The sequence below is a fragment of the Phyllostomus hastatus genome, unplaced genomic scaffold (assembly GCF_019186645.2).
Source record: "Phyllostomus hastatus isolate PE091 unplaced genomic scaffold, TTU_PhHast_1.1 phas_contig_40, whole genome shotgun sequence".
Classification (NCBI taxonomy): domain Eukaryota; kingdom Metazoa; phylum Chordata; class Mammalia; order Chiroptera; family Phyllostomidae; genus Phyllostomus; species Phyllostomus hastatus.
In genome coordinates, this window is record NW_025333872.1 from 61,496,885 (window position 1) to 61,512,270 (window position 15,386).

The following is a 15,386-nucleotide window of genomic DNA, read 5'->3' on the forward strand; positions in this document are numbered from 1 at the left end:
AGTGATCAATTTTATAACCTAGGGCATTTATTTTCTGTCCTTCTAAGTAGAGTTGGACATTCTAGGGGTTTCTCAAGTCATCCTCAAGTTAATGGACACATGACGGACTTCAGCTGCAGCTCCATTTGTGTGAATTTCAAGGACACTCATTTAGATAGACTGACCAAAATGATAAACTCATCAAATGGTACAACAGAAAGGGCAGGGAGTCCTGCAGTAACTGGGCTTTAGTCCTGCCTTTTCTAAAGGAAACTGAAGACATCATGGGCATTGAGATTCTGTCCAACAACCATTGAAAAAAATAACTTTCTATGTCCCAAGCACACCCAGAAGTGCAACAGGGGACAAAAAAATGAATAATATATGGTTCTTAAAGGACAATACTTTTTTCCCATTTTATCCCTTTCAAACATGAAAACAGTTATTTTTGGTTAAATGCATGCATGCAGTGAAACCACAGTCTTGTACTCTCATTAAATTAATTAGCTGGAAAAATATAAAAGCATTTTCTATTACAATTTTTTTGAATTTAATTACCGGATTAAGGATATTCTTTTAGATATTCTAGCTTCATAATTGCTAACATTATTAATAAAAGTTGATATAGCTTAACTTATCCAATGTTCTAATTTATCTTTCTAATTAAGAGCATCTGACAACTCATTAATAAGGAAAACAGTTTATAGGCATTTTTATATAAACACTTCAATCATTTCAGTACATTGTTATTACCATATATATCATGGAGAAAAATGAGAATCTATTTTTATTGAAAGAAAAAGGTATTAAGAAATTTTTTTTCTCTCTCTTAACACAAATCAGAAAAAGAATGATAAAGTACAAGCTTTTAAAATATTGTCCAGTATGAAAGTTGTTCAATGCTATAGTTGTAATTTGCAGTTCTCAGGCTGCTAATAAGACTTTGATACCTTTCATATATTTATCAGCTGTTTGATTTCTTCTTTTGTAAAGAGCTTACTCAGGTCTTCTGGGTATTTTGGCTATCAATTTATACTAGTATTTAATTTTTTAGATAGTAGGGAGTTTTTTTTTTTGTTTGTGTCTTTAGTTATATGTGTTCTAAACAGTTTCTCCATTTTGTTTGAATGTGCAAATGGATGATGCCACGTCCAATGTTACCCTTGTGATTATTGTCATTCTTGCTGTTAATATCGTGACTCTAGCTTTATCTTCCACTTCCTCTATTTAATCTGCTAACAAACCTTAAGAAACCTGATCTCCTTGGCCCAGATCTTTGTCATCGCCACTAAAAACACATGGAACATGGGTCTCCTGCTTATTCTTCTGCCTCTCAGAGTGTTCACCCAGTGCAGATCCGGAGGTGAGTAAAGAGTGTGGGAAATACACTTGCCATTCACATTATCCGACAGCATGAGTGTTTGTTCCTGAGACACCTGGCATTGGAAACACACAGCATTACTGAAATAAATAAAAAATCAATATAGCCACCCTAATGAGAGCTTTCTAAATTTACTGATGAAGGTGAAGGAAATAGACTGGCATAGGTTTTGTACAATTTTTGCATCACATAAACTTCAATTCAGTATGTTCAGACAAAAATACTGTTTCCTCCCATGAAGTTCTCAGTTCTGCAGAGAGAAATACCTCTGTGATGTACACTAGGTGACAGAGTAAGTGGCCTTGCATTCTGGAGGAAAATTACACAAGAACGTCACCACCTCCCCTCTAGAAGCACAGGTTCTCTGGCACTGCCTCACAACCAAGGACGGAACCCAGAGCCACAGAAGAAATGGTGGCAGCAGCAGCGCTGTCCCCTGAGTGGAGCTGCACAGGGCGGAGGTGTCTTTGCACGGTCAGTGCGACCTCCTGCTGGGGCCCAGGGCACTGAGAGGGGGTGGCAGAAGGCAGGAAAGAAACTAGACCCACAATTAACAGATGGCTGGCCAAAGCTCCAGGGAGAAGGTCACTACCTAACTCAGAAAATACTGGCCTAGGAGGTTCTTCCTTAGAAAGATATTAAGGATGGTTGAATATGTCCTGATGTTAGGGAAATGAAAATTTTATTTTTCTCTTATTGAGAAAGACCAAGAAGAAAAGCAGTGCTCTTTTAAAAATGTATAGTTTACCAATTATAAAAGTAAAAAACAGTAATAAGTCAAGAACCATATGATTTCACTCATATGTGGGATATTAAACTGAAATTCATAAACACAGAAGACAACATGGTGACCACCAGACGGAAGGGGGTTGGGGGCTGGTAAATATAAGGGGCGGGGGGGTCAAATTCTATGGTGACAGAAGGAGATTTGACTTTGGGTGGTAAACACACAATGCAGTATACGGGCGATGTATCATAGAATTGTACACTTGAAACCTATATAATTTTATAAACCAATGTCACCCCAATAAATTTAATTGATAAAAACAGGGTTTTTTCTTCAATATTTACATTGAACTTCCTTCATCACCCCAAATGCAGCCTTATGGACTTAAGTGGAGAGTCCTCAGCGTCACCTGTGCACGTCCCTGTCTGCTCCGCCTGCCGTGCAGGAAGGTGTTTGAAGCCGCGTCTCTGCTTCACTTCTGCAGTGGGAAGGCCCATTGCACCCACTTGGTGGGTCGCTCAACAGATACTGATTGAATTAATGTTTAACAAACCATCAGCGCCACTGTTATCCTCACTCTTATTTCAATTCACTGATCTTTACCCTAAGGCCAAACACATTTTCATCTTTATACTTGGTTAAAACCATCTATGTAAAGTTGGCAGAAATGGAAATCTTACAGTTAAGTTAGAGTTAGTAATAGTCTCCATATGCATTGTTCTTTCAACACCAAATCTCAAAGCATTTTTTAAAAGACTTTTAAATTTTTTTATTTATTTTCAGAGAGGGAAGGGAGGGAGAAAGAGAGAGAGAGAGAAAAACATCAATGTGCATTTGCTGGGGGCCATGGCCTGCAACCCAGGCTTGTGCCCTGTCTGGGAATCGAACCTGTGATGCTTTGGTTCGCAGCCCGTGCTCAATCCACTGAGCTATGCCAGCCAGGCTCAAAGCATTTTAGCAAGAAACACTAATGCATTTTTTAATGGAAAAAAATAATTACGGCAAATGAATGCAATCTAAGTAATAGTCAGTCAATAAGAAGTCTATAAATAAATTATGATAAATGATAAAACAACATATTATTCAGTTATTAAAATCATGATGCAGCTCTATATTTATTAGAAGCCTATCCTTGGAAAAAAAATATTTAAAAAGCAGTTTAAAATATGTATAATAAATAACTTTTTTGTAAAAATATGTATGGGTATGCAAGGGACTAAAGACAATCAGAAAATTTGTTGTAAAAATCAGTCAATAAAATTAACACATAAATTAACCAAATAAAAGTGTAATTTAAAGGGAACATTCATAACCACAGAGTATGCTCTGTATGCAGTTAGCACTCAACATATAGGGTGGGGCAAAAGTAAGTTTACAGTTGCTTGCATGGAAAATAATACAATAATAAATATTAATACAAGAATAAACTCCATGTTTCACGTACTCACAACTACAAACCTGCTTTTGTCCCACCCTGTATATTTGCTGATTGATTCTAAGTGAATTTATTTTGAATGTGAGAACTGTTGCTAAAACAACACATACAAATTATGAGAAATCTCATTTATTGAGACAAAGAAATATGACAAAAATACTTACAAAATACTGATGACAGCATGAACTGTAAAATACTACAATTTGGTATCTGCCATTAACTTTCTGATTAGAAACATGTGGAAACATCGTACAGCCCTGCTAAAACTTTTTGATTCACTTGGATGGAAGATTGGCTAAAATTTAGTCATCCTAATGGCAAATTAAAAAAAGACAACCAAAACAACTACAATCCTATTTTTTGTGCTCCAAAAACACTTTTATGTTGATGCAAAAGGAATGCAAGAAATTATCAGACTTTTCTGAGGAGTGATAAGCCTCATTTTTCTAAGATCAAAGGATGAGAAAACTGTTTCGAAGTTTCCTTTCTAAGAGAAAGTAAATCTTAGCCCCAAGTTCATTTTCCAAATCAGGAAGCAGAACTTTTTTTAGGAAAGCATTGAACTTGAGAAGTAGAAAAAACAGTATTTTCCACTGGTTAATTATTTTTATAATTTGGTTCTAAAAACATTACCACTATATATATTTCTAAAAAACGGATTTCAGTGTCTAATGTAGTCAGTAATGCAGTCACTTAAAAAGCATGTGGGAATTGCAGAGCTAAGCGGCGGACATGTATTTGTGACACTCAGTACTGCCCATACTCCAGGGACAGCTAAATGTGTGCATAGTGCTCCTTTGTCTCCTCTTAGAAACCCCTCCAGAGCTCTGCTATGAATTATATTGTTTAAAAATGTCCACACAATTTCGGGAGAGTTATTCCCAAGTCATTTTCAAACCAAACACATGTAGCATCTGTTTTCTGTTTGTGAATCCTGAATGTTTGGCACTTTAATTGGGATATTTTTCTTGGGAATGAAATAATTTCAAATATTCACTGAATCAAAACATCAGTTTCCTCTTCCCGTTTTCCGCCGTGGATTGTTGGATAGGTTTTTCCAGACCTGGTCTCCCGCACCACGGTGAGCGCTGCCCCGCCCTCAGCGAGGGGGAGGGACCAGAAGGGAAAGCAGGCCCCCCGGACCACTGGCTCCTCCCCAGTCCACGTCCTTTGCCTTGCTAAATCCCACCTGTTTCGAGGGCTCGTATTCAAGTACTCGTGAAGATTTTAACTGCCTCACCTGCTTCTGGTAATTTATAATTTTTTTCTTTGAAAATTGTAATGGAAGCAGAATTTTTCCCCCGTACAAATAAAGTTCTGTGAAGCCAGGGGAACCCTGACAGCTCCCTCACCTATCAGATCAAATCAAAAGCTACTGGGGCCTTGGGTTTGGGGGATATATGTGTTGAAGAGAAACTGACCTGGGCAGCAGGGTATATGGTGTGTAGCAGGGTGGACTGAAGCAGAAAGAGATTGGAGGAAAGGAAGATAAACTAGACATGCTGTCGCCTATGGGGAAAATGAGGAAGGTCATTGCAGTGGGATTGAAAGAAAACAGCATGTGCCACTAGCAAAACCATGGACTTGGGAGTCAGAAAGTACTGTTGGAATCAAAGCTCGACCACTTCTCAGCTCCTAACCAGGAAGATACCCATCCTTTCTAAACCTTGGTTTCTCTACTTAGAAAACAGATGTGAAGTTAATATACATAATGCTTGTGAAGACTGAATTATAGTTTTTAAAATGCCTAGTTAATACATGATTTGAAGTGGACACATTTGGAAGACATTACGAAGAAAGAAACAAATGCCAGTGAACAGGGAATGAAAGAAAAAGGTATTCAAAAATGCAAAAGTATTTAACCCATTCACAAACATTTCTCTAATTTACTGACCACAGAACAGTTTTTCCCCCACAAAAATAAATAATACCTACTCCATGCTGGGGGAGGTAACTAGAATGGGGTTAACTGAAGTCAGGTATTAATAGTGACAGAGACAAGACTCCAGTTTTGGCCTTTTGCTCACTCTCTTCCCTTCTTTTACCTTCTCTTTCCAGAAGAAAAAAAAAATTGATCCAATGACTACGAGGGACAGCAGGCCAAGGTAGGTGCCCACACCTGGATGGGCCTCAGAGTGAGTTATCAGGGACAGGGCAGGTTGAGGAGGCATCCATCCACTTGGGTGGCAGCATGACTTTCGGAGTCAGAGTCTGAGCAGAGTAAGTCAGCCACACACAGAACTGGGCTGGGCAACTGTTCTGCTCTTCACGGGATTAACTGAGGCAGCTCACTGGCCCTCCCTGGAGCCTGGGCTGAGCTGAAGGGTTCAAAGTGGCTTTCATTCATGTGTCTGGTGTTTGGAGTTGGGGACGGGATCTGGAAGACTGGGCTCAGCTGGGACTATGAACTGTAGCAACTACGTGAGCCTCACCAGCAGGGTAGTTATGGCAGCTGGGTTCCCCCAAAGTACATGTCCCGAGAGCATAAGAAGAAACTGAAAGGTCTTTTTACAACCCAGCTTCAAAAGTCATATAGTGTCAATTCTGTACTCTTTTGGTTGACGCAGTAATAAGCCCACCTAGATCCAAGTGGAGACAACATAGACATCACCTCTGGATGAGAGGGGTTATCAAAAATGTGTATGCAGATGTGGCAGGGAAATGACTGCTTCCTGGCTTCTGCCCTTGCAGGGGTAGGTTTCAGTCACTACTTGTCTGTAACTTTCCAAAATGACCATTTCTTTTCTACTGTGGTCTCCTCTTCCATTCTCCTTCTGGATTTACTTTTGCTCCTTTTTAATATATTAGTGGGATTTTTAGAAAGGAACGAAGATGAACTCACATCTCATTTAATTTCATTATATCTGTCTGATATGGATATTGTCCCCATTTTATAGATGAGGAAACTGAGGCTCAGAAAATTTAGGAAACTTGTCCAAGTTCACAAAGATAGTAAGTGGTGGAGCCCAGGCTTAGTTGCCTTTATACTATCCGATTAGGCTCAGGGCATAAGTAGACACAATTTACTCCAGTGTCATCTGGCTTCAACAAGTGTTCTAAAACAAGTTTCCTTGTACAGTTCCCTCTGTTTCCTATGGTAACAACCAACAAGTTCGTCTGTCTAGGGCTCATACCCCAAGACCAGACAAGTTCACTTTTTAACCTTCACTCAAACTCAGTGCTTCTAGAGACATGGAAATGTGTTTGGCAATTACTAGCAAAGGGTCAAAAGGCAAAACAGAGGAAACCAACTGGTGGTGACAGTAGCTGAGAGATAATAGTTGTGCAGGAAGGAAGAATGGATTTGCTTCTAGGGAATGGAGGGCAAGGCAAATGACTCAAGTCTAGCCAACCTGAGCCCACAAGAGAATGGCTGATTTACAGCTGCATTGCTCACAACAGCCAACACAACATTGAATGCAACAGCCTTTGGAAAAAGGAACAGGTCAGTTATCAACTTATTGCCTCTCAGCTTCAAATACATCCTTCATTGCCTGCCCTGAAATGCTAGTTGATTCTTTTAAGTATTCACCATACTAAGATCTGTCAGTACAAGGTGCTGGAGGAGGAAGGGGCTTCTCTTCTCTGGTTCTGGTGTGATCTCAGCAGGTTCCTTGCAGCATTTTCCAGCACCTGACATCTGTAGCACAGGCAGCTTCTCCACACCTGGCTCCTGCACCAGCAGTCAGTTCTCTAGCAGGTGGCCCTTGTGCACAATGGTCAGCAGCATCAGCAGCCAGTGGCTTTCCTGTACCCACTCAGGCAGCTCAAGCAGTTTCATGGCAGAGTTCCACCCACGAGACACTTTCCCATGACAGGCATTCCCTAGCATCCTATAGGGAAGATTCCTGGCAAGTTCCACTTATGCCATACCCCAGTGACCTCTCTGTTAGGCAGTGAGCCATAAATGTGTCCTCTCTAGAGCTTGGATTTTGGTCTCGGGTGGGGGTGGTGTGTTCTTTGGGTACTCCCTCTCCCTCTCCCTCTCCATCTCTCTCCCTCTCTCCCTCTCTCTTTCTCAGCCTTGGGGGCAGTACCTGCTCTTTAGATCTCTCTCTCTAGCATTCTCTTTGTTTTTTACTAGGCAAACCCTCACTACTCCAATCCTGTTATAATAAATAATTATATTTAACGTTTCATGTTCAGATTAGTGTGGTTTCTCTCTCCTGATTGGGCTGTGACACAGGGAGACTCTGGTCCCTGTGACCATTATTGCAACAGCAACTCTTGGCCTAAGAACTAATTTAAAAGTCTAAAAATGAATCTCTGTTGGTAAATGTTTAGATGTGAGGAAAAGATTAACATTAAAAGAGACTTTCTAATGAACATGTCATATTTAACAACCAAGAAATACGTTACAAACCCATTATGCATATAATCATAATGGTCCACTGTCGATCTTAGAGTTTAAAGACCTTGCAGGGCAGGGATGGCAAGAGTGTTTTATCTTGAATGCCAGCCCCGATTAGCTGTGGTGGGTGCCTGGGCTGAGAAGGACATCAAGGCTAGAGAGCAACGATCCATTTGTGATATCTGCCACAGGTAAAAGTGAAACACATGGTTATTTGTCAGCTGTTGCTTAACGAGTTTTACAGATCAGTAAACTGAGGCAGAGATTTGAATGGGTAGGCCAAGGCAAAGGCCTAACGTGCAGGTGGGGTCTCGCCTCCTGTTCGTGGTCTCCAGTGCCGCACTCACATCTGCGGCTGCTCCACGCATGCTGATGGTGACTGGAGGTCAGGTAAGAAACACAAACAAATTTAAGGTAAGCCACCTACCTTACATAACTTCTAGGGTCCAAAACCCCCAAAAAATTTATTTATAAAAATTGTGTATTTATTCTTACATGTTTAAACTTCAGTCACCTTCAAAGTGCTCTCCATTTGATGCACTATGCCTATTGAGACTTTTTCCACTGCTCAAAATTTTTTGAACTCATTGATTTTGATGCCTTTTAGTGTTTCTGCCATTTTTTTGTTTCATTTCTTCCACATCAGCAAAATATTTTGCTTTGAGGAATTTTTTTCATCCGGGGAAACAAAAAGAAAAGTTGCTTGGGGCAAGATCTGGTGAACAGGGAGCGTGGGGCAAGGGGGTCATCCTGTTTTCAGTCAAACTGCTGAACACTCAGCACAGTGTGGACAGGTGTGCTTGTGAATCACCCATCCTGAAATGGGCAAATGCATTGTCGTCAAAAAAGCATTCACTGAAGCCGAACACAGCCTCTCACAGCAACGCCAGCTGATGCACTGATACAGATGGGTTCCTAGAACTATCACCTAGAGAGGGAAACCTGTACTTCAAGGAGCTTGCATTCCAGAAAATAAGTCCAGTTTTGTGGGCATCCCCCTTTTATTTGGGCAATCAGATTTATTACCCACCACGTCATAAATAGATATAAAATAAAATGAACTTACAAAGTTTTCTGACTATAGAAATAGGATGGAAGAAGGGTCATCAAGTTAAGAGAGCCCAGTGCATTGCTGTTTACTTAAAGATATATCATACCTTAACTTGGGTTTCAAGCAGATTTCAAAATGGCATTTGCCATCAAAAAGTAATGGCACTGAAATTGGACCTAAGCTTATTCTTGTAAACATTAAACTCTATAAATAAATGTGTCTGGAAATAATACTTTAAAAAACTTACCACAAGAAATTTTATGTGCAAAGAAAAAGAAGCTTTATTTGCATTTGATTGATGGGGAGATTGATGGGAGAATGATAGCTAATAATAGTTTGGGCTCTGGATTGCAGAAAAAATGGTTTCCTGGAAAATAATGTATGTCCATTTCCGGAAGATCCTATGAAAATCAGAAATCCAGCTGGTTTAGCCCATTTAGCCCATTTGCCCATTCAGAGTGGTTTCTCAAACATGGATGACTCTCCACCACCAGAAGACACACAGGTGCCCTCAAGGATGTCAAACTCACCTGAATTCAGTCAAGGCAACACAAGTTCAAACTCTCCTGTTAGACTGCAAAATAAAGAGATTTTTGAAGTAGCTTTCTGACCTAAGGTCAAAGCCTAAGTGCAATTTTAAAAAGCAAAAGCAGAAATTCTTGTTTCTTTAAAGCAGTTTACTGGTTGCCAAAACAAGATGATCTTTTGTTGGTGTTTAAGCAGAAGCAATTTTGATAATGTTTTCTCTTTTAAGACCTGCCTTCATATATCTGCCTATTTATTGAAAAGTTTTACCTGTACATCAGCCTATTAAGGACATACCACATGAGTGGAGGTCACCCTTAAAATGTTTTTTTTTAAGTTTATCAAGTGTTTTTCTTCTCTTTTTTAAAAAGCATATTTTATTGATTATATTATTACAGTTGTCCCAATTTGCCCCCTTTGCCTGGTACCCCTCTTCCCTCAAAATGTTGGTTTCTGAAGAAATAAAAACAGATAAGTTACATAATACATAAGAAATGCTAGAAGCTTCTCATTTACCAATGGAACCAAAACTTTACAACTCAAAAGAGATTAGAATCTCAGATTTCAATTCATAAAATTGTTCAGTTCATTAAATTCATTCCTAAACACACACGCCACTGGGCACAAGGTAGCCCTGGCCAAAAAAAAAATTACCTATTCAGAATTGTGTTAAATTTATTTTAGAAATACCAATAACTAACATACACATGTCTTCTTAACTTTTAAGTATTCATAAATTAAATAAAAGAGCAAATAACAGAATCTAATCAAGGAATCTACTGTCCCTCATAATTTATTCCACTAGAAGAGAATTTATTAGTAATTCTAACCACAATGCTGTAAAGTGTCATAATTTCAGAGATTAAGGAGCCTAGGTATTCAGTTTAGTGACAGAAGTTGTAGAACAAGAACCCAGTGCCTCTGAATATTAATTTCACCACACCGATCTACTTTTCCCAGAAACAAATGTCAATTCTCCTTTTTCTATTATGTATATTAAGTGATCCCACCCCCATCCAAAATATAAAGTTATTCTGGTTCTAATAATCATTTCTATTCCACTTTTGACTAGAAAGTCACAAGTAACCATTTCCTACCGAATACTCTAATGTGTTTTATGGACGTAAAATTAATGAATTAGTGTTATAACTGTTCTACTTGAAGAAAAACCCAAATCAGTACACCAAATTGTAGCTTAATTAAAGTAGTATTGAATTCAATATTGCATTCAAAAGAACCTGTTAATATGTGCTACTCAACTTGTTACATGGACCAAGTGACAAGAGAAAAAGCACAATAGAAAAAATTTTAAACAATGGAATATTGCCACCTTGTGGCTGAGTGAAGAAGTGCAGCAATTGCTGAATAGCTTCTAAATACAGTTTAACTCTCCTGAGCATTGATCATCCTGATCATCCAATGATCATCCATTAACAATGCTACTCATGTAAATAGCCAATAAAAATGTCTTATCTTTTCCATAATCCCTTCACAGCCATTTTGCTTAACAGATTATCTTCAAGTAAATTGCAGTGGCATTAAGATTCCCCCTAAATGCGCCAAACCTTATTAGTGTCCTTGCTAAAATTCTGTTCTCAAAAGATTGCTTCTCTATCCACCATGACCTAGTACTTAAGATACGACTAGGCAACAAAAAGGCTCAAGTGCAATCCATTTGGTATCTAAAGAACACCTGAAGAATTAACTCCCCACCTACCTTCCTGAACCAAATACTAGAACCATCATCACAACAGCTGCCAACACTTACTGAGAGCATTAACAAACTCAGTCCTCACAATCCTGAGGTAAGGACTATTATTACTGTCCTTATTTTAAATAAGAAGGAACTGAGGTACAAAGCAGTTAGTAACTTGCACAAGATTATGGTGAAAAAGAAAAAGGGATCTTAAGCAGTTGAAACTAATGATAGTATACAAATCAGTTTTCATGTAAAACCTTGAAAATCCTTCCTGTTAGAGTTTTCTAACTCTAACTCTAGAGTTTTCTAACAGGGGCCACGTGCTAACCTGTTTGGGGAGGCCTGTGTGACGGCCTTACAAACTGAGACCTAAAGTAACCACAAAGGATGGTCTGGAATGAAAACTTCCTAAGAGCAGTTCATGGGTGGGTAGTCATGCCCTAGGTCTGTATTTTTCCCAAAGGTCAATCTTTACCTCAGTTGAGTCTTTTTGCATCTATGATAACAGACCTTGGGAATGTCAAAGTAACTTCCCTTTTTCCAAAACCCTTGGCACAGCCACTAGAGCTGAGAACACAAATCCCCTCGTTTGTTATTGTTATCATGTTAGTTGTTGACTGTTGATTATCGTTTACCCACCTATGTAAAAGTCTCTATTGTTTTATCTTTTATCCAATCCCAGAGGTTCCCGCACCCGGCTTTGCTTTCTCCTGCCTCTCTAATCTACCACCAATAGATTTCATGTAACCCTTTGTCTCCTCCTCTGATTGTAATGTATGAAATAAGGTGCTAAGCTGCCATTATCTGGAGCACTTCTCAATCCATTGAGGTTTTGCTTCCCAGCAATTGTAGTCAGTTTGGCTCAAAAAACTCACCAAAAATTCTCTAGAGGTTTGAATGTCTCTTATGTTGACATTGGTATCACAATATAAGTAAGAAATGTTATGAATCCCAGATATTAGAGGAGCTTCAGCAGTATTTCCACTGTAGCCTTAGAAACCAGATGCAGGTTAAAATTACTTCAGTGTAAGAACTTCAAAGAATCTCTTATGGACAGAATGCTAGTGAAACTGGGAAAACTGGCATTCGTGCTGCCTGTCGCCTACCAGACCCAAGAAGCAGAGACAGATATTGAATCTTTATGAGCGCTTTATTCAGATGGTCCCCCATCTGAGAAGACTGTGGGTTTGTACCGTAACAGATCATCTTAAATTCCATTTTTAACCAACCCTTTTTATAAGAAAAAAGTGTAGGTAAAGGGTTTGGAATTCAGATAGGTCAGATAAGAGCTGCAGCATTCTTTCATCTGTGTCCTGGGCGGTGGGTGTCTCACCCTGGAGCACAATGGCTCAGATCCCACTCGATTGCCTGCAGTCCTCCCTGGGCACAAAGGTGGAACTGCTCATGGTCTCCTGGAGTCAGGGTGGGTCATACCTTCAGTTTCTGCAACAATAGCTTTTACACACATTGATTACTAAGCTTATTAGCTATTACCTGAAACTAAAATCTTCCCTAAATTTGAGTCCTCCATCACTAGTAGCTTTGGTAGAAGGGCTAAGATTAGTTATATAACCAGCATTAATTCATGCCACAAAGAAATGTGAAAAATCAAGGACGACACAAGATGTCTTCATTTATTAAAGGAACTTTTCTCCCTGGGTTGAGGTCTTAAAAGTGCCATTTTAAAAAATGAAATGATAGTAACAGTTGATAGCTACTTTACCCCAATTGGGACACCATTTTTTCCAGATGATATTTATCTTATCATTGGTGATGGGGCTTTAGCCACATGGCAAGTCTTTCTCCTTGTAAGAAATACTAGACAGCCACTGCCGTACCAGCAACACTGACCTGAATGTATCTGCACGTCACCCAAGTGAGACATGGATAAGGAAGCTGTAAGGTTGTGTAAAATTTCTACTCTTTTGATCAGAAATCACATGCGCACATGTATTTACATGGTCCAGCATTCAACCCCCATGAAAATAGCTGATGCTCCAATGGCACCAGATTCATGGTCATGTTTCTTGGATGTTGTGACTGTGTACCTTTTCTTTACCGAGAAGTCCATCCTGTGTCCTGTGTCTTTCCTGCCTTGGCTCACTTGCTGTATCTTGAATGTCTTCCCAAGTACTGCAGTATTTGACCCGTCCACCCTTTACTGATCTTGTAGGCTGTTTTGATCTTCCATTATTTTAACCAATGTTGCATAAATCCTGAAACTCTTTGCAAATTGTTAAAGTTTCCAAAATGGAATTTTGAATTGGATCACATGTATTTATAATTTTGATATAGAATGTCAAATTAAGCTCAAAGGGTTATACTGACTTACCCTACTGAAAGGACAATTCCTCAAATGTTTGTCTGCAATTGTTTTAACATTTATGATAGGTTTGAAAAATTAGCTTAAAAAGTTATCGTCATAGCTTTTAAGGTTAAAGATCTTTTCATATATATGTGCTGAAAGTACTTTTTGCCCTCAACTGTTCACATCCTCCATGCTTAAAAAAACCCCACCCTTTCTGTACTATCTTTGGATATTGACTTTCTGAGTTGTGAGCTACCGCAATCGAGAATACTCACCATCCCACTTCACTTTCAAATGTTAGCCTACAAAATTGTAGTCAAATGTCAATCGTCTTATGTCTTGTTTGCTGCCATGCCCAGGATGACAGCAGTTCCTAGTGTTATGGTTTTAACTTCCCTTTGCAACTAGATTTTCCTGGTCTAAGTCATAAAACATTCCCACTCCGCAACCCCCACCCCATTATGGCTGCCCATTACGTCACTTAAGGAATAATCTTCTAGAAGGAAATGTCATTCTTATCCAGTGTTAATTCCCAAGTGTATTAAGGTGTTTATCTCAACATCTGCAGTGCTTAATCTTTTTCATTGTACACCAGAACCATAGCTTTCCCCTTTCACTTCTAGAAATTGTGATTGCTATTATAAATGGGGTCTTTGTTTTTCCAAGGCATCTTCTGGTTATTTTGACATATTGCTGGTTTGTGTATTCTTGTACCAACTGACCTGGCTGAATTTGCCTCTTATCTTTGAGGCTTTAGTTTTATGTAAATATATACCGTATTTCACAAACACTACATTTCACTATTTCCTTAATAAAGGACGCAGTTCCATCATTCCTAATGATGTAAAAGTTAAAATGCTGACGGATGTGCAGTGAGAGTAAAAATGAGTAAGATAAGCACAAATTTCAGAACACTGGTCCCTTCTGAAGAGGGGAATAAAACAGCGAAGTGCAGAGTGCTTCGACTCCTCCTGTGTAAGTTACTGAACAACAAAACTTGAAGCAAACATACCCAAAGTGTAAAATCTGTTAAATCAAGGTGGTTGAATGATTATTCATTACAAAAATCCAGGGACTTCTGCCAATGCCTGAAATACCTCTCATCAAACACTGGGCTTACTATCATTTTTGACTGATCTGTCTTCTGGTATGCTCTAGTTTTTATCTCAAAAGAATCAATTTGGGCATGGCCAAAAAGAAAGGTTTCACTCATTTTGGCAAGTCCCTAAAATACTTTTACCCCTTTGTACATCTTAGAAATTACCTCGTTTGTCTGCTTAAAATAAATACAGCAAAGTTCTGGTCAAACATAACCATATTAACTCGTCTACTTGGTATATAGTAGGGGTTGGCAGAATCTGTGTTAAAGTCACAGGTTCCTTCTTTCAATTCAGAACTTCCATTTCCAATTTTGGGGAATCTTTGGTTCAGCTCAAAGATAATGCCTATTATTAGCTTGTACTATGCAATTATACAGCTTATACTATTAATTTCAGAGATAAATGATTATAATGAGATGTAAAATCACTGTTACTGACTAGCTAACCCACAAGCAGCAAATACAAGGCCCATGGGCCATCTGCCCCGTACCTTGTTCCTACCTGGTGGCAGTGCCAGCTCCTTGCCCTAGTTAAGGAGTAGTTACATTAGTACAGTCCTAAAATGACATTCTGCCCTTTAAAGGCAACCACGAGGCTGATGTGGCCCCCAGTGAAAATGAGTTTGACACCCCTGAGCTAACCTATACAGGACACGATGGTAGAACTTCCACTCCATTAATAGTAGTTACTATTTGTAACTGCTGTAAATACTCTTTCTTGCAGAAATAGTAAATGGGTATCTTTGAATTATAATCAGTATCTTTCACCTCTCATGTTTTCTAATTCTACAGAAATGGTTATGTCATTCCTTTCTGAAAAAGAATTTCATA